Consider the following 21335-nt stretch of genomic DNA (forward strand, 5'->3'; position numbering starts at 1 on the left):
TCTTTTTTCCAGTTGTGTGTCTCAAACTGAAACCTGGGTGCTGTCCCTGAGCCCTTCAGCTCAAGGCAAACACTCTACCACTTGATCCACAGTGCCACATGTGGTTTTTTTTGATGGTTCATTGGAGGTAAGAGTCTAACAGGCTTTCCTTCCCTAGGCTGTCTTCAAACTGTGATCTTCAGATCTCAGCCTCCTGAGAAAGTAGGTTTCCAGAGCCACTGGAATCTGGCGTATTGTTTTGCCAGACCTGGGGCTTGAAATTAGGGCCTGGGTACTGTCTGTGAGCTTCTTCTTTCTCAAGGCTAGTACTCTACCACTTAAGCCACACCACACTTTCTGGCTTTTTCTGAGTATATGGCACTGAGGATTCAAATCCTGGCATTCATGAATGCTGAGCAAGCTCTCTACCACTAAGCCACATTCCCAGCCCAACCTTACAATTTTATCCCTGAACTTGCCTATCCACAAGAAAAGGCTTCTGAGTATAAATCATCTAAACAAATCCCTATAGGAAGTTGTCCAAAGATAAATAAGACAAAGCTCATACTGGGGACAGACTCTAACCATGTGATTACTTGACAAATGCCTCCATATAATTATATATCATGTTTCAACACTTAATAAAGTATTAATGAAAATGATTCAATGTACTGAATTATTGTGTATAATTTTATAATATATGTATACAACATAATAAATATTATGTGTATAACAATACTAAATACAATAAACAATAAAATGAATAAAATAAAAATTAAATACAAAATCAATAATAATAATCATAATATGAAATAAACATACATATGTACCTATATAGCTTATATTACACATGTATACAAATATTTTTCCTATTGCAGGGCCTTAATTCAGGCCCTGGGAACTCTAGCTTGAAAATCTTTTCCTCAAGGACAGGGAGCGTAGCCTTCACTCAAGGTGCAAAAGAGTAACTTGGACAGTGAGCTCAAATCCCAGCAATGGCAGAAATACTGGCCCCAGTTCCAAGAAAGTGACTTAATATTTGTAACAGAAACAGTTTTGTTTATTAAGTTCCATACTGAACACTGAAAAAAATCAGTGTAGAATTTTGTACAGCTATTCAGACATCCATCCCTTACCCCCAAAGTGCATCTTGAGCACTACATAATATTGTTTTACGTTTTATATTTTAAAAATTTGTACAGAGGGGCTGGGAAGGTGGCTCAGTGGTAGAGCACTTGCCTTGCATGCTTGAGGCCCTGGGTTCAATTCCTCAGCACCACATAAGAAAAAAAATCTGGAAGTGGCGCTGTGGCTCATGGTAGAGTGCTAGCCTTGAGCTGAAGAGCTGAGGGACAGCGCCCAGGCCCAGCGTTCAGGCCCCACGACTGGACCAAAAAAAAAATTTGTACAGAGGGGTCACAGTTACATGACCAAGGTAATGAGTACATTTGAGCATGGTTGCCTCCTCGTTTGTTTTTCCCCTACCATCCCTTACCTCCCATCTTCACAACTAACTTCCCTGCTGAGGTCAGTGACTTACTTATTTATTTTTGGCTTGGCATGGGGTTTGAACTCAAGTAATGGCAACTCTGCGCTTTCCGTCACATTTCTATGGATTCATCAAGACTCTGAGTTCTAATCCCAGACTAGGAAAGAAAACTGGCAGAAATACCAAACCAAAGAGCTTTATTATTTCAATTTCATTAGTTAGTTAGTTAATGAATTAATTAGTTAAGTAATTTTGCAACCACGGGGCTTGAACTCAGGTCATGGCAACTCTGACTCAGCTTCACTCTCCCTAGGATGGTGTGCAGCCTCGGGACCCAAAGTTGATCCTGGGACCTTAGGCCCAGATGGATTGTGGAAGGAAAAAAAAGCAGAACAGCACAAAATGTGGGGAGCTGTAGAGGGCTCAGGGTTTTAAAATTTTTTCTTTGCTTGCTGACCACCCTGGGTCTGAATGACATGGTTTCAAAGTAGACCTGGCCTGCCATTGCTGATGGCTGGCAGGCTATCAGGGAAGCCATAAACCAACATGTCAACATAGGCCCTGGGTTCAAATCCTAATCCTTACACTTACCAATGGCAGGAGATCACAAGAGACTCATTCCTATGCATAAGAATACAGATTGAAAGAGTAGTTCATGCATTTGTCAAGTCTAAAATTGGATGCAATAATCCTAGGATGCTGATTGACCTTAATTGTTTATTAAGCATGAAAAGAATTATATTGTTTCAATGGAGATATAATAAATACCTAAGAGTTGGTAGAAACGTAGTAGATGCCATTCAGTCATAGATAGACAGCTCTGGAAGTCTTTAACAATATTTATTTATTTGTATGCCACCCTCTGCCTATCTATGTTTTGCTGTTTTGGCCAAACTTGGGGCTTGATCTCAGTGACTGGGAACCAACTTGGCTAGAGGCTTCCGTGCTCACACTCACCCAATCATGAATTGGGCCTGCTAGGCCTTGAGTTCAGATCTCAGCATGGCCAAAAATTTAATCTTTGAGTAAGAAGCCGAGTGTTACACATGTTTTCCTTTTCTGGGAGAGTCCGGGGTGTCAGGCATGATGGAGAACACATCTACAAATCTAGATGGTATGTGATACGATGTAAACAATGTAATAAATGTTATAGGTGTCATCAAAGTCAATAAAATAAATCGTAAATAAATGAATAAAAAAAGAAATAAACCGAATAACTACACGAAACATGATATGGACTGAACATCTGTATGGAAGTATAAATCCTAACACACTAAACACGGTATCTACTGAATATCGGTATGGAAGTATAAATACTATCTTTAAAATCTATACAAGGAGTATGCTTTCCCTGCCTGAAGATTGAATTCAGCCCACCCCCATGAGAAAGCAATGGCGGGAAATCCTGAGATACTGGTTTCTCGACCAGGAAAAGTCATGAAATTCGATCGATCTCATCGAATGAGTAGTTCATGCATGATGTGACTAGGAAATGATAGGCAAGACTCATGGGGTTTCGCTTATTTGTAAAGCAGTGTTGATTAAGCATGACAATAATCATCACAGTCATGAAATGAAGGCATCTGGAAAGATCCAAGAATCAGTAGACACATGGTAGATTGGATTCCATCACAGATTATCATCTCTCCTACTCTATACAAATGTGTACTTATTTGCATACTACCTTCAACTTATGAATAGATGACTGTTGTGTGCCCTCCCCTGACATCCCCACCTGGGGGTCTATCTCAGGTCCTGGGAACGACCTTACTCCTTAGTGACTCACAGGCTGGTTTGCTCACATAAACCAATTCCTCAATTGGGTCTGGTCTTCCCCGAGTTCAAATCCCAGCAGTGCCAAAATATGCATCCTGATGTCAGAAGCCAATTGTTGCACGTGTGTTCATTTCCTCTGCAAGTCCAGGGTCTCAGATAGGATTAAGAATGCATTGGCCAACCTGTGGCCATGGGAATAGGTTGTTATCATGTGAGCCCAGTTATACCTGTCATCATACACTGAAGAAAATACACAATACATCCATGAGTAGAATACAAATTAGAATAACTACACTAAATGCACAATACAGTCCACACACGGATTTGAATATACATCCCATGTTTAAATGATGCATTCTGGACAATTGTGGCCCCCCTGGTGCTCGATATCTGTTCTTGGGAACCAACCAGCTCCTTAGTGGCTCACAGTCTGGTGTGATCTCGTGGACCCATTGGGCAGTTGGGCCTCCTAGGCCCAAAGTTCAAATCCCAGCACTGCCACAATTCACCCTGATGTGAGAAGCAAGTCATTGCACCAGTTTTCCTGTGTCGTGCAAGTCCTGGGTCTCAGCTAGGATGGAGAATGCATAGGCAACTCTATACTCAAGGGAATAGGTTGTCATCCAGGTCACCACAGTTATATCTATTATCCTATACTCAAGAAAATACACAGTACATCAATGAATATGACACAAAATAAAGAGAATGACTACACCGAATGCAAGATGCTGCCCATCCATGTATGGAAATATAGATCTTCGGTTTAAATGATGAATTTATGACTATACTGGCGCCCACCAGGGCTTCATCTCAGGTCCTGGGAACGGCCTACCTGCTTAGTGCCTCACAGGCTGGTGTGTTCACTATGACCCATTCACCAATTGGGCCTGCTAGACCTTGAGTTCAAATCCCATCACTGACAAAAGATTCACCTTGATTTGAGAAGCCAATCGATCCACCTGTTTTTCTGTCCTGTGAAAGTCCTGAGTCTCAGCGAGGATGGAGAATTCTATATAGACAACTCTATAGCCATTCGAATAGGTTGTTATCCATGTCAGCTTAGTTAGAAGCCAAGTGTGAAACTTTTTTCCTTTTCTCTGAGAGTCCTAGGTGTCAGGCATGATGGAGAACACGTCTACAAATTTAGATTCCATGTGATAGGATGTCATCAATGTAATAAAGGGAATGAGTGTCATCATAGTAAAATCAATGGTAAATAAATAAATAAAACAAAAATACAAGGAACAGCCACACCAAACGTGTATGGACTGAACATCCATAGGTAAGTACAAATCATGTATTTACAAAGTATATAAATAGCATGTTTTCCAAGGCTAGGGCTTGAATTTTAGCTTACAGTACAGGCCTGACTTTCTTATCTTCAAATACAGTGAGCTTCCCCCTTCTTCCGCAGTGCTGCAGATTTACCCAGATTCTGAGTTCAAATCCAAAGCCTGGCAGAATAAAGGGGGTGAATTGCAAGCCAGGGAGCTAACCTCTTTTAATTATTTTTTGCTTAGCAGGGGGCTTGAACTCAGGTTGTGGTAACTGCCTCAGCTTTGATCACTCTATGCGGGGGTACAGCCATTGAACCCATAGTAGATCCTGGAATCCTAGACCCCCAGGCCTTGTGTGGCAAAAATGTACAAAAAAAATGCAGTGAGATGGCCTTTTTATGTTTTCTTCTTTGCACGGTGACCCTCCTGGGTCTGAATGACACTGTTGCAAAGGGTACTTCACCTTGCATTGCTGAAGGTTGTCAGACCATTGAGGAAGTCATAGGTCAACATGGCAATGTAGGCCCTGATTTCGAATCCCAGTCCTGACACCAATCAATGGCAGGAGATACTAAGAGATTCGTTCCCATCCATGGGAATAACAAGGTAATATTATCAATGTCACAGTTGAATGAGTTGATGGTGAATGATGCTCCTATAAAATTAGACAGCATCATTTCAGGAGACTGATTTTATTTAATATTTATGAAGCATTAAAAGAATACTATTACTTACAGAATGCAATAATTTCAGGATATTGATTGATTTACTTAATTGTTTGATAAGAATTGAAACAATAACATTAATTACATGTAGCATTATAAATACCCATGAATTGTTAGGAATGTAGTCTATATAACTGAATAATGTATAGACATCTCTGGCACTCTATAAAGATATATATTTATTAGTGTACTGCCATCTGCATGTCAATCTGTTCTTATTTTGTCAAGCACTGGGGCTCAATCTCAGGTACTCGTAACTGCCTGTCAGCTCAATTTGCCACATGATGGCAGGCTGACACTCACTCATTCATGAATTGGGCCTTGTAGGCTGTGAGTTCAGATGCCAGTACTCCCAAAAAATGAATCGTGTAGTAAGAAGCTGATGGTGACACATGTTTTCCTTCTCTGTGAAAGTCGTTAGTGTCAGGAAGGACGTGCAATACATATGCAAACCTATATCCTATGTAATCAATGTAATCACTGTTCTACGTGTCATAATAGTCAATAAAATGAGTAGTCAACACATGAATAAAACAAAAAATAAAATTAATAACTACACTGAATGCAATATGGAATCAACATATGTATATAAATATAAATCATATATTTAAAATGTACACAAAAAGGATGTTTTCTAGTGGTGGACATCAATTTCAGGCCAAAGGAACAGGCTTGAATTTCTTGAATTCAAGGAGGCAAGCTTCCCCTTCCCAGATAGTGAAACAGCAGGGTTACCTAGACCATGAGTTCAAATCCCAGTCCTGGCAGAAAAAAAATGGCACCTCCATGATATGTGATGCCCAATTCGTAGGTATTTCATTTGGCCTACATTTAATGAATGTGATTGTTTAAATGCTTCCTAAAGTATTAATTAATATCAACCAGTGTTCTATAATGTAATTGTGTATAATTTTATCATTGAATCATTCAAGTAGTGCCCATTTAATCATGACAAACATCATATTCCTTTGGTAATCATATGAATAGAAATGAGTTTCATAGGATCTCCTGCCATTTGTTGGTGGCAGACCAGGATTCAAACTGTGGGCTCCAGCTCCTACCACTTAAATCTGAGGATATGCAACCCACAGGTCTGTCCAAGACCATCAGCAAAACCAATGATTAGCCAGGCATCAGTGGCTCTCAGCAGTCCTCCTTAAAACTTACAAGGCTGTGAAAGGAGGATCATGGTCAAAGTCACCCTAGGCAGGAAAGTCCTTGAGACTCCTGTCCAACTTGTGCCAATAAAGCCAGAAGTAAAGCCTTGTGACTCTGGTGGTGGAGAGCTAGCCTTGATCAAAAGCAACTCACAGATTGTGCCCAGATCCTAAGTTCAAGGTCTGGGAAGAAACAGACATACACAATAATCTGTGCAGCCATCCTGCTAAAGCAGGTCACTCTCTTGTCCCCAACTGGCTTGGACAGAGTTCTGGGGAAAGGGGGTGCTGTCATATTGACTCCGCCCATTCTGCCTGCATCACAGGATTCTAGCCACACCCCCATTGTTTCATTGTTCTTTCTAACCAATGGGATACAAGAATGGTGGCCACGCCCACATTCCATGCTGCCCAGTAGCACTGTGATTCCCTCTGTTTGTTGACAACACTACCAGCAGTTGAGGAAGGTAGAGATGGCTGAGTGGTGAGCAAGAGACTCCAGACCTAGGAGGAGAGGCCTTCCTCAGGCCCACCATGTGCCCGCCTGAGCCCCTGCCCCTCCCCCCTTCCCCATGGAGCAGCATTTCAAACCTGGTGCTTATGGGTTCAGACCCATGGATTCCTCAGGCAATGGTATAATGGTGTGCCACGAGCTAGCTTGTAGCTCTGACCTGGTCCTGGCTGCCCTGTTCTCTGCTCAGGGCCTGAGTGTCTGTCATGCCTCTGCCATTGCTGCTTGCCCCACCTTGAGCAGTTGCCAACAACTTCTGCCAGCAACACATGTGAGCCCCGCACCCTGCTACTCCATATCCCCCTCACCTCTGACCTGGAAACACCGCCTCCCCTGTGCCCCATAGTCTGGCCCACATACTGACACAAATGTGCCCCAGGGGTGGGGGTAGGTGTTGACCCGAGTATCCCACCACCATTCCCAGCGGCTAGTGTCCCAGGATACAGGGAGATGCCGGGTTGGGTGAAGAGTGGGTGCCACAGATCCTCTGGCCTGGAGCAGTGGGAACCACACAGCGTCACATCAGCGCCCTTCCTCTCCCTGGTGGGAACCCAGTGGCTTTAATCAGAGGTGGGGAGCAGCATGTCTACACCTGCCTTCTGGGGTCTATTCCTTTTTTTCTGGAGATGGGAGATGTTGGATACAGAAGATAGACACCCTTGCTGTGTGAGCCCTTGTCTTCTGTGCTCGGTCAATCTTTCACCTGAAGACAAAGAGACACAGAGAGACAGAGAGGTACAGAGAGAGAGAGAGATCATCTTTTTCCTTGTACAGCCTGACTGTGCTCAGGTGAGTAATGAGTTGGCAAATTGCAGGTGCTGCATGAATGAGACTTCTGTCACCGGTCTGGATGTGTGTGTGTGTGTGTGTGTGTGTGTGTGTGTGTGTGTGTGTGTGTGTGTGTGTGTGTGCGGGTGTTGTATGTGTGTGTGTGTAGAAGTGGGTTGTCAAAAGGAGGCTGAATGTTTTGGTAATTTCTACCTGCTATCTTTGGGGCATGTATGGGCTTCACAGCTGAGGTCTGGGGGCCTGGAATGGTGAGAGGCGTGAAGGGGACACAGCACACTTAAATTACAAGAACAAGGGATCTGTGTGCAATGGAGCTGTGTAATCCCTTGGGCCTGGTTGGTGGCAGTGCGAGCTTGGGAGGACCTGGGAGTGCGGCCTGCAGGGGATAGTTTCCTAGGGGGACAGAGAGCAAGGCCAACACTTAGTGAGGATATGAGTTATGCTAGTATGGAGCGCAACAGCATAGGTCAGACTCTGGGTCTTCTCATCATGATGTCTAATGGGCGAGGCCAGCCCTATTTTAAATGTTGAGCTATGATCTTCAGATCTCAGCCTCCTGAGTACCTAGGATTATAGGCATGAGCATCTGGCACTGAGACTCTGGTTCTTTATGGTATATTAGGGTTTGACCTCAAGGCCTTAGGCTTGCCAGTCAGGTCTTCTACCATGCGAGTCAAGCTCTTCTGTCTTGGGCATTTCTAAGATGGAGAATTAATATATGCTCAGGCTGGGCCGGACCATGGTCCTCCTATCTGTGACAGGCATGAACCACTAGGCCCGGTCTTCTGTAGTTGGGATGGTAGACATATAGCGCCACGCACAGTCATTGGTTTAGATGGATTGTCCCAAACTCAGTCCATGGCAGCCGATTCTTGACCAGAGGTGAAGCTCTGGGTTGGACCTTGACCATTCGACTTCAATCTCCTCATGTGACAGTTGTGAGGAAACAAGGGATTAATACAGAGGGATCTCTGGAGCAGGGACAGGCACAGAGGGAGGGACCATCTGATACTGTTCTTGGCAATTCTGTGAGCATATGTTAGGAAGATACCTGGAAAGATATCCGATGGTGTGTGTTATTAATGGTGCAACAGGTAAGGGATTGTGAAACAAAACATGGCTCTCTTTCTTTATTACCCTATCCTCATGAGTAACGGGATCCTTCACTTTGTTCAGTTATGAAGCTGGGGAAACTGAGGCACAGAGAAGCCGGGTGACCTACTAATAACTTCCAGCTGACAGGAAGCTCGGCCTGACTTCTCTGCCATCCTTCCTAGGACAATGAGTGCTGTTCAGTCCACTTCTTGTGGTGGGAAGTCCACTTCTTTTCAGTCACGGGGCTTGAACTTTGGGCCCGGGGCAGCTCCCTGAGCTCCTCAGCTCAAAGCTAGCACTCTACCATGTGAGTCATGGCACCTCTTCCAATTTTCTGGTGGTTCTTTGGAGATAAATGTCTCACAGGTGTTCCTTCCTGGGCTGGCTATAAACCACGATCTTAATATCTCAGCCTCAATTGTACTTCAGCTTATAGGCCTGAGCCACCAGCACCTGGCTTAAGTGTAATTCTGACCTTCTTTCTTTCTCTTTCACTCTCAGGAACTGATTCAATGCGTGCTGGAGGAGGTGACCCAGCATCCCCATGTGGTTGGAACCAAGGTGGCCCTCTCATTCTGGAGGTAGGCTGTGGGTCAGGAGCTGTCTCACTCAGTCTATTGTACCAGCTCCATGAGGTAAGTCCCTCTGTGCCCTGTCTACAAGGTGACAGTTATCCATTGTCCATCTAGCCTTCCTGGACTACGTACTGTGGTCAATGCTCTTTTCTAGCAAAAATTTTCTGGTTAAAATTATGATACATAGTTACAGAATGAAAAGGTAGTGCATCTTAAGAAAGTCATTTAGGGTTCTGGGAATGTGGCTTCATGGTATGGTGATTGCCTCGCATGCATGAAACCCTGGGTTCAATTCCTCATAAATAGCAAAGAAAACACTGGAAGTGGTCCTGTGCCTCAAATGGTGGAGGGTTAGCCTTGAGATAAAAAAGAAAAGCTGAGGAATAATTCCCAAGCGCTGAGTGTCAGCTCCAGGACTGCCAAAACAACAACAGCAACAACAACAATGAACATTTAATTAGTAAATGAAAAATAAAGAACTCATACTTGGAATGTATAATTGCTCCTTCCATACTGATACCTGACAATAGTCCCTAATTAACGTACTTTACCTGTGTTAGGATACTGTGTTGAAAAAATATTTTGTTCATTAGGTCATATCAATTAATGCCAGGAATGTGCTTAGATGTTAGGTGATTATTTCTGGAAATTCAAAGATTCCAGGCTTTTGAGTGTGGTCACTGCTAATCACAATGAGAAGGGTAGTCTAAGTGAGATTTGGAAACTCTTTTGGCAAGTCATCGCACCAAAAAGGCAGAGGCTAATTAACAGTTGTGACAGAAGAGAAGGAATAACTCCAGATGGAAAGAAAAAATAATAATAATTAAGGTATAGCAGAAAGCGTTCTAGGGAACTATTTTTGGTTATTGAAAAACTAGCTATCAACTAGGTTTATTCCACATTGCCTTTAGCATTCAAAATATCCTAGGTTAGTTCTTAATCTCTGTGTGATAAATGTATCTCCTTCTATGCTGTTCTTTCATACCTGATCTCCTTTGCTTCCTAAAAATCTGTCTTTCTATATTTCTCTATGAACATTTTCTGATACTAAATGCACCTACAAAGATGAAAGGGGATGCTAATATAAGAGTCCCATAGCTCATGAGTTATTAATATAACAAAATGGGAAAGGAGGACATATTTATTGCTACCTCAATTATTCTGAAAAGCTGCAATGTCACATCATTTGGTTCAGATTTCCATTCTTTGTCTACATAGTGACATTAAGTCTACATAAATGCAAATATGAGCCGGGTCCTAGTGGCTCATGCCTCTAATCCTAGCTACTCAGGAGGTTGAGACCAGAGGATTTTGGTTCAAAGCCAGCCTGTTCAGGAAAGTCCATGAAACACTTATCTTCAATTAACCCCCAAAACCCGGAAATTGTGTTATAGCTAAAGTGGTAGAGTGCTCAGTTGAGCTGAAGAGCTGAGAGACAGTGCCCAGGATCAATGTTCAATCCCCACAACCAACAAAAAAGTGCAAATATGGCTTTAAGTTTCCCCCAAAGGAATGTGAAGTCAATAGTAATCTTCCCAAATGATTTAGTAGTGCACCTACTTTGGCTGAGTTATTTGTTATGGCTTCTTGCTAAACATTTCTCTTCTTTAACAATGGTCAGATATTAGCTATATAATAAACTTCATCTCATATTTCTTGGTTCAAAAGAGAAGTCCATACAGTTGATGTCACTTAGCTTTATTACTGTCTTAGTTCAAAGCCAACCCAGGCAAGAGAGTCTGTCAAACTCTTATCTGTAATTAAATACCAAAAAAGCCAGAAGTGGAGTTTTGGCTCAAGCAGTAGAGTAGTAGCTTTGGGCCAGGTGGGAAAGAAAGACAACTGTTCAGGGACAGGGGCCAGTCTCTAAGTTCAAGCCCCAGAACAAGCACAAACTAAACAAACAAGCAAACAAAACAAACCCTGGGTGTTTCTTTGGGACTCTCCTTAAAATAATGGTGATCTGAGAAGAGGCTGCTTTTGCTGATCATACTCACTGGATCTTGCTTTTCTGGAATCCTTATTGTTATGGAAAACACAGGACCAGAATAAAGGAATTGATAACTGATTCCTGCAACAAGAGAATCATCTCAGGAGTGAAACATCCATCCATAAGACACTTTAAAACCTCCATATCTTTGCTTCTTTGCAATAGAACACTTTTAAAACAAAGTTACTTTCTTTTGTTCTATGCTGGCCTTTAAATGGCATATTGTTTCCTTTTATAATACTCTCAACCGGAAATTTACAGACAAGTTTTACATGAGTAAAGGACACACTCAAAAAACTCAGAGACATAGTTTCCTTCAAGCCTTGGATTCTTTTCTTGTACAGTAAAAAGGAAAGCAATAGATAACTTCAACTTTGTCATTTCTCTATGTTCAATCTCTCTCCTGGGATCAGTTTCCACATCCATTAAAAGTTACTTCCATTTTCTTCCAGTAACAAACTATGGTGCTGCTCCAGGAAAAATATGAATGTTTTCTTGCTTCATTGAAATAGCACAAGGACACTTTTGGACATGAGGTAACACGTGTTTCAGAGCCAACTTAGTGAAGAGAAATGAAATTTAAATTGCTTATAAATACTTTATCCGTGAGAACATTTTGTTCAAACTTCTTATGTGCTCTGTAAATTAAGGTGAATTTTAAATGGGAAGAATGTTCTCAGATCATTTTTTTGAGTCTATATGCTGTGCATTAATTTCCCAAGTGTACATGAGTTAACAGTAAGAGAAACAATAGCAATTATAGGAGAAAAAGAAGTTCTGTGTTTATGTATAAGTGTTCACTACAATATAGAAGACTCTACAAATAAGATAACGATAACATTGAAACAATAAAGCCAAGTCCAGTATGTAGATTTATGGGAGTGATATAGAGAAAGCTAAGTGGAACAGGAAGCATGAGGCCACTCCTTTTCTAAATCACGCTTGCTATTCACCTAAATGTGCAAAAAGGAAAATGGAAGAATGATTCGGTTTCCAACGCAAGTCAGATATGGGAGAATAGATTTAACTGGAAAAAAAGAGTCCATCTTAGGAGAACAGGAATTATACTAGCAATGAAGCTGGTGGCTATGATCACATTTCTTTTTTTCCTTTTCTTATATTCTTTTTTTTTTTTTGTTCGTGGCACTTGAAATATGGGACAGGTTGCTGTCCCTCCGAAATGCAGCTCAAGGCTAGTGCTCTTCCACTTGAGCCACAGTACCACTTCCAGTTTTCTGGTAATTATTGGAGAAATGAGTCTCCAGGACTTTCCTACCCATGCTGGCTTTAAACCCAATCCTCAGATCTCAAAACACCTGAGTTTATGATCACATTTCTAACAGTGTACACTCAGGATATGTAATGTATAATGTTCATCTATCTTTACATGAATTCTCAAGTTAAAAATCTGGGCTACAGGTTAGACTTTGCACTCACAAAAGTGTTTGAAGTTTAAAAGTTGATACTCCTGGAAAAATAAAACCTACGAATGTAAAGGAGTCTGGGAAGTTCAATTTGCATCCAGCTTGGACAGTATAGGCTTTGCGACACTACCTATAATTAACCAGGCAAAAGCTGGAATACCACTCACGAGCAAGATTGCTGAATAACAGCTTTAGGTTTTTGCATACAAACGTACAATCATACACATACACACAGAGGCACTTATAGGTGCACACAAAAATACACAAATGAAACAACGCTCAGAATATGTAGAAAACATAGAAAACAATAGAAAATAGGTCTTGAGTAAGATTAGAATCAAGTGATAATTATTATTATTAGCAAGCCCTCACCTGAACTTTCCCCAAGAAGTTGAGAATATTACATTGGTACGGACCAGAGATTGTAAGAGAGTCAAACAATCATTATTAATGGGATAGGATCCATGGAGGAATGAATCAGGGAACCCTGCAGATGCATCTGAAAATGTTCATATCCTGTGTCAAATGTTAAAACATCTTTGAAAATAGTACATAAACAGTCTGAGCAGTCAGTCTAATGGATAAGATCAGAGAAGAATTTCAGAATTGTTAGTCTGTTATAGATTATATAAACAAACTATGGCAGGGCAATGTGCTACAAGTCTAGAATTCTTGCACTCAGACAGGAGATTAGAGAGTGGAATTACATAAGGATACCTTCCCTGGACCACGTGAATAATTTTGTCTCAGTAAAACAAACCAAACAACAAGAAAGGAATATACAGTTGGAAGCTTGGGCTAATTGTGTCATTATGTTTTGAGAAGTCAAGGTTCCTAATGAATGCAACTCATATATATCCTCACTTGTGTTTTAAATGCTCTCATCATTACAGAACATTCCTAGATGCAAAATAGCTCATGATTCCCATCCAAAAATTTGCAAAAGTAAGAAAGCCTCATTCTGTTGGATTCCAAATAAATGTTGAAAGATTACAAAAGCTTATGTCTGGAGAAATAGTAACGTTTGCCGAATGTAGGACTTTGTAGACCTTGTTAAATTAGAATTTACATTTAAAATATATTTTTTGGTTTTGTTTGTAATTTCATATTCTATAGGATACTACAAAATTCTTTTTAAGTAGAGGGATTAAGTGAAAAATTCACAAATGATTCTGGCATTCTATTTGCCTAGATATTCTTTCAAGAGAGTTATAATTAGAACATAGTTAATAGATAATTCACCCAGTTCATGTATACCATGTTAATGTGAATAATCCAGCAGAGTTGCCAACAAATGGATGACATTAATTTATAAATTTAGAAAAACCAATATTTTAAGGGTTTGCTTTAATATGGTATGAACAGAGTAATTGTGTGACATCTACTTTCTTCTACCTATATGTAATACAGGAAGCCATTTCCTTATTTACGTGCCTCTGTATACATGAAGAAAAATGCTAGGTTTGGGGTTTGTTTTCCGTTTTGTTTTTGTTTTATGGGTTCGTCCTAGAGCTTGAACTCTTGGCCTGGGCAGTGTCTCTGAGCCTGTTTATACTCAAGGCTCGTGCCTTACCACTTCAACCTCAGTGCCACTTGAGTCTGGCTTTTGTGGAGAAGTTTTTTGGAGATAAGATTCTAAGAAACCTTCCTGCCTGGGTGGGCTTTGAAAAATAATTTTCCTATCTTTGCATCCTGAATATCTATGATAGTTAAAAAAGTATAAATATAAATAATATTTGCATGTGTTCTGATCTCAAGAATACCAGTGGAGGAAAAATGATGGAGTTCATTTTATTGTGGTGTTCTTTTCAGAACAAGGAGGGCCTCACATTAGCAGAGGTGTAGTATTTTTTCAAAATAGAGATAAGGTATTCATGATATGAATTAAGGAATTTAAAGTTGCCCCTTACAAGTTGGAAACTGTTGGGCTAGGATGACTTTATGGCATAAATCTTGGGATTGATGGTCATAGAAATAATAGCTTAGTCTGATAAACAATTGTTTACTCTTGAATTAATTATTACACATGCTTCATAGCCTTATCCTCTACCAGAATGTGGCTATTTTTCTGTTGACTTCTCAATCTGTAACATCCCATTAGAAAATGCATCTATTGCAGAATTACATAACATGCAAACAGGTACTGTTTTGAATCTCTCAGGAATGTTGCGAATTTAAAAATGTGTAGTTATTAGTCATACGAATTTTGAAGAACACATATATTCTGTCCTCTTAACAACTTACTTACTTTTAAAAGTTATGGGTTTCCATAGCATTAAATTGTTTTCTGTTTTAGAATGAGAAAGTACTAAATTTATTCTTTTTTGAAAAATTTGGCAATTATATTGTGAAAATATTTTCTAGTTGGATACATTCAAGTTGATGACCCGCTGATAAAGAAGGGGTAATTAATTCAAATTAGATGCCAAATAGTATTGATTTTTAAAATATTACTACATAAAGAATATTATTTACTGTGCCAATAACGTGAAAGTATATTTTACGCAGCTTATTTTTTTCAATTTTATTATCAAAGTGATGTACAGTGGTGTTACATTAATTGTAAGGAATTAAATCATAACTTTTCAAACTTGTTAACACTCCCTCATTTTTCTCACAGTTTTACTTCACCCCTTCACCCTTCACAAGTTTTAATGTACGTTTCCAACATATTGTCTTGTGAGTATTGCTATTGCATTGGTTTTCCTTTTTTCCTTTGTCTCACCATTATGCTTTTCCTCTTCCCTTTGCTAATTAAGGTAAATATATACACAATACAAAATGAAATACAGCAGGGATAAACCATAGGGGAAAAACCCAAAGAAATCAGAAATCACATAGTTCATCAAAAACAACAACCACAAATGAAAAAATTCTGGTTCCATATATTTGAATTCATTTTGCTTAGCATCAGCTAATATGGTTATATATACGCATAACAAAGCCACTGGAAAATAATAGCTGCATGGATACTATATCATGAAACAGCATGTTAACTTTTTGATGGTAAGGGTGGAATTAAGATTGATGAATTCGTGGTTCTGAAAAAGGATTTTCAAGAGTTTTAAAGTTATGACAGGTAAATTTTAATTGTTCCAAATTTTAACAACTTAGCCTATTAAGAAAATTTAAAATTGCCTGGAAGAATAGGCTTTCATGCAAAGAAATCCAAGGAAACTTAGTAGAGAGGAAGAAATGTGGATGAAGATGGCTCTTTTTCACACTAAACAATCTGACCTCAGAATCCTTGCTGTAAGTCCTGTAGGTTCCCTTGGAATTGTCTTTACCCAGGAACTATATTCTCACTGTTTGAAACAAGGTTGTATTGCAATTTAAATTCAAAGTTCTTAAAAAAATGAGGCTTCAAAATTTGTGAATTTACCTTTAATTTCCAAGCAGTTATTCTCTGAAAAAGATAATTTGAGTCAAAATATTTAGGGAGAAAGTGCCCTTCATAATGGAAGAAGGTGTTGGGATTACACATTTCTGTTTGTAACACTTTCCACAATGTCTTTGGACGTAAAGCAGTGAAACACAGAAAGAAATCTGATTGTATACTTCGAACCAATGATTTCACATTTCTAAGTGACTCACAAAAAATAATATCCTTATTAATATCAGATAGTGAAGACTTCTGTTAATACATATGCCAAAAAGTTCAGAAAAGAATTGAGCAAATGGAAATGTTAATTAAAAAAAGTTTTCTTAGAAGCCTTAGCTAAGTGTATTGTCTTCAGCAGTGAAGGGAGGTCAACACTTTTTTATATAAATTGTGTTAGTATTTTTACTCCCTAAAGTGATTTTACAGAGCCCATTTAGCTCACTACAATGCAGAACTGATTGAATGAAGACATGAAAATAAATTCCACATCCAAATGAGGCAACTTAAAGAGTTTTGAAAGAGAAATAATGAAGATGTAGCAGTGGTGGAGTCCATATAGTCCTTCAGGTTCACTAGACCTGAAGCCAAGAAGCTGTGATTAATTAGAAATCCGGCAAGAGCTTAGAGGAGGACATAGAAGTAGGACATAGAAGCATTGTCCTTTTGTAACAGACACTGTCTTCCAAGGTATGGGTGATTTAACTCTATTCTCCTCCATACATCTTGGTGAAGAAATGCAAGACCCAGAAAAAAATAATCTATAGAATTAATTTTGCATGGAATAACTTCACTGTTCCTGATATGGTATCTCAGGAGAATCTTAAGAGAGAAGATAAAAGTGCAGTATTTTTTGGTTTCCTCTAAACATCTTGTTAGCAAAATATATCTTTGAGGTTAGACAATTCTGATTGAACCAACATGTGATGGAGTACTTAATTTTGACTTTAGACACAAGAAGTCTTTCAAGGTAAAAGAAAAAATATAGCCAAATATTTGTGATCACAGCTTCTTGGATAGATTTCTGGAGACATTGTTTTACATTAGATTTCTCCTCATTAACATATATGTTGTTTCATGACAACCAAATGCAAGAGGGAAGTTTAATGGACTCACTTGGCCAATTAAACAGCATGAAAGAAGCAAAGGGCAAATAATATTTAATGAATTACTTTGACAACCAATTACTTTGCCAGAAGAAAGAAGGAAAAATATAATTCAAAATCAATTGACTTAAAATATGAAGAAAGAGTAGTGAAGAGAGATTAGAGAAAATAGAGGATTGTTTTCTCTCCAGTGGAGTAATGGATTCTTGATCTTGTTTCTTCTATTCTATCCTCACAAGCTACCAAGTGTGTCTCAGGATTGGATTATCCAGTTTAGACAGAAAACTCTTAGAAGAAAGATACTATTTGCAGCAGATGTAGGTGATTTATAACCTTAGATAATCTATTTAATTCTGTTTAAATTTCTCCCTTATCCCAAACTTCCCATTTTTAACAGCTTTGTATGCTTTTACCAATACAGCCCTACTTTAACTGATTAAAATTTTGAGATGTCATATTCATACTCTCTAGAGATTGTTGTTAGGTTGTAATTTTTGTGTGCTTTTGTTTCTTGTTGTGTTTTTAACTGAATTTTAAAAGGTTGTGCAATTGTGTTACAATTAAATATATCCATCTAATTGTCTAATGCTCCTAGATTAGAGTCATTCTTTCCATCATTCCTCACCAACCCGTTCTCCAAGATTTATTTCCAATTTACCACTTCCTTTATCATATGTGCACATTGAGTATTCTAACTGTACTTGCCACTTGTTCATTATTCATTCATTCTATGTCTTTACTATAATTCCTCTCTGGTTTCAACTTCCTGATTATCATTCTGTTAAACTGTGTATTAATACTTTGAAAGGTTTATATACATTCCATGGACTTTCAATCCTGCATATTCTTGAACTATGTCAGCCTATATTTCCATAATTGATTCATCTGCAGCAACAATTTGCAAGACTGGAGACGTGAAGCACCTAAACATGATTTTATTCTCATTCATTTAGAAGATTAATCTTTAGTCGAAAAGAAAGTTAAAAACGGATTAGAATGTATTCTTAACTACGAATTTTTATAAATGGCTTTGTACAATGGTGAGATTCTTTTATTTTACATGGAATAATATTTTCTACTACCTATAAGTTTTGGAAAAAGAAGAAAATTGACTTTATTCCTAGAGAGGAATATGTTAGAAATAGAAGACAGATATTATGTTTGTCATATCTCAGAAGAGTACTGATATTCAAGACTTGAAGTCATATTTCTTACTATGTTAGACAGAGGGAAAACATAAAATAACATATGATAAGGCAACTATTTTTGACTTTTTAAAATGTAACTTATTAAATGATGTAATTTATTAGCTAATGTTTGGGTTTGAAATTTAGGAGGCTGATCTATTTATCACATTTCTGGAAGGCCCTTACTGAAAAACACAAATTGTGGGTGGCACTATTTCTACACTTTAATGAAAGGTTGAACGTGTTTTGCATTTGTGTTGTGTAAATAATTCAACTCTATTGTAACTTGTTCCCTACACTTGAAAAACTTGTAATGTCACTAAGTATCATCAACTTGTCAAATGTTATTTTGGCGAATGTGATTTTGAAAAGTTTATTTGAAAAGGAATACACTTTTAGGAGATTCAATGTAGATTATCATTGGTTTGAGAGTGACATTTTTATACCACAGAACCATGTTGTACTGAAGTCCCAGTGTTTTGAAGCACTTCTTAGTGCTTCAAATGTTTTTTTCTGAATTACATTTGACCTCTAAGTCAAGTTTTCTGGGCTTTGGTAGATCAATTATGGATTTATCCTTCCAGGAACTATTTTTTGGCCAATTTATGTTGGAATAAAATCTTTCATTAATCATAGGGGTGGTGTATTAAAAATAATCTTATGACACTTTGTGAACTTGTTCACTCATATGGGCTGGTCATCTGTAAGTTGAATGTTTGAATTACAGTACTTTCTCTCAAATTTTGTGATCTCATCCTTCATTTTAAATTGCCTTGCATTTCACAATTGCTTACTGCTAATTCCTGCATCTCAAGGAATTGGGGCCCTGAAATGTAGGAAATGAGAAATTGAGATGGGTATTCAATTATTTGTGTTGACATGTTGCATGGGCCTTGGTGGGAAGACTTGCCCCTATTATCTGATGATGCAGGCAACTGGGACCTGGGATCCTAGGACCCATGGTTACTGCAGAAGAATAATATTTTTTAGACATCTTAGCAAAATTTGGGCATAATCAGTAGGAATGCTTCAGAAATATGGAGAAAAACAGCCTGGGACAAGAGAGTTAAAACAGTAAACAGAGCAGCAGAGTAAAATCCATTATAGATTAGAGGAAAACACTGTTTTTTACCATGTGGATTCAGAAGACCAAGAACAGTTACAATGTATCACAAGTTTATACTAAAAACATTGCATTGATACTTTTTATAGTCTAATATATATTTTAAACCTAATTATTTATATTCCAAATCTATTTATTGGAATAAATAAGTATCAATTTATTTGTCCAATTATCAACTAATTCCAGTAAGTTTCACTGTGTGAAATATAAAATAAGCACATATAAATATAAAATATATAACTATATATAATATAATTAAAAGACACGTGTGTTGCATTGTTCTGTTGTAGTTACTGTATCAAAGGCAACTTTGTTTTAAAGTATTATTCCATTATCTCTACCTCAGTGTTTGATAGAGTTAGACCTAAAACTTTACCATTTGTAGATTTACAGCATGGAGGCAATAGAAAACACTGTGATTAAAACATTATCAATTTAATGCCTAATAATGAGGAGAAATATATGGACTTCTGAAAATTTGGTGATAAAAAGGCAGTAGTGTAAGTTCCTGCCTGGTTGGATGGTAGAGAGGCCAGGACATTAAGTAATCATGCATACCAACAATTTTTTCACCTTCTTGGCTTTAGCTACTTTTGAAATGGAAGGTATAATAAACAATTATATTTTGATAAAATACCTTCTAGTCTGAACAGTTCTGTTTGAACTGTTCATCTCTCCATGATCCCTTGTAACCAAGATTAGTTTTGTTCCAGTAAGACAATCTATGCTGTCAGGGTAAGATGTTCTGGTTGGTCTGTTCCCACATGGAAAAAGCGTAAAGGCTCAGGTAGACATTTGTGCCAGTAACACCTCATTTGGGAAAATGTCAGCTGAAGAAATTTAGAAGTAGCTCTCAAGCAACGCTTACTTTGAATCCATTAGGTCCACAAAGCTAATTCAGTTGGATAAATAAATACTTGAAAAAGCCATCACTTTTGGACCTATCTATAAATAATTGAGAGTACGATCAAATTCCAAATCAAAAGACTTAAGATAGTCATTCACAAAAAAATTTGCAAATGTGAGTAATCAACTGATCAATATAATTTTTTCCACTATTCACAGAATTTTAGGGAAATAAGACCGATAGCATTGTTAGGAACAATAAGGTTTCCTTGTTACAAGTAGGCACCCATAGGTATAAGCCTGTGTAAAGATTGCTTCATTAACTACATAATTTAGAGGATACTACGTGCTTCAGCAGCATGTATACTCAAATTACAATACAGATATTAACATGGCACTTGCACAAGGATAATATGAAAATTTGAGAAGTATTCCATATTTTTCATTCTTCAGATGCAAGAAATGAAAAACAGTTATTAAAAAGTTGATTACAAAATTACAAGTATAACAATACACACAATTCATATAATTAAATTTAGTTTGACATCAGTGTATTAAATCTTCACCTCAGATAGGCGTTTACATAACATAAACTTTACAAAAATTTTCAAATTAGACAACATTGTCATTTTATCCCAAAGAAAAATAATATTAAGACCTAGAAAAAAAAGGAATAAAACTGTTTCTATATGGAATGCAATCGGAAAGGACATGTTAATGAACCTATATATTATAAAATAATGTAGAATTCAAAGTATATCTAGGAGAAAATAAAATAAATTATGAACATTATGCAAACATAGAATATAGAATATTTTAAAATATACATTTTCATGCAAGCACCAGAAATATTTTATCTTCTGTACTACTCATTTCAACAGGTAAGTTAAAATTATTTCTGATTAAA

General features: G+C 38.0%; 1 pseudogene; it reads left to right on the plus strand.

Moving 5' to 3' along the window:
• The first annotated feature begins 20774 nt into the window (after nt 1–20774).
• LOC122126324 lies at nt 20775–20871 on the plus strand (annotated as a pseudogene).
• The last annotated feature ends 464 nt before the right edge of the window (nt 20872–21335 follow it).

The sequence above is a fragment of the Dipodomys spectabilis genome, unplaced genomic scaffold, assembly GCF_019054845.1.
Source record: "Dipodomys spectabilis isolate Male_0828 unplaced genomic scaffold, ASM1905484v1 ptg000274l, whole genome shotgun sequence".
In the NCBI taxonomy this organism is placed as follows: Eukaryota; Metazoa; Chordata; class Mammalia; order Rodentia; family Heteromyidae; genus Dipodomys; species Dipodomys spectabilis.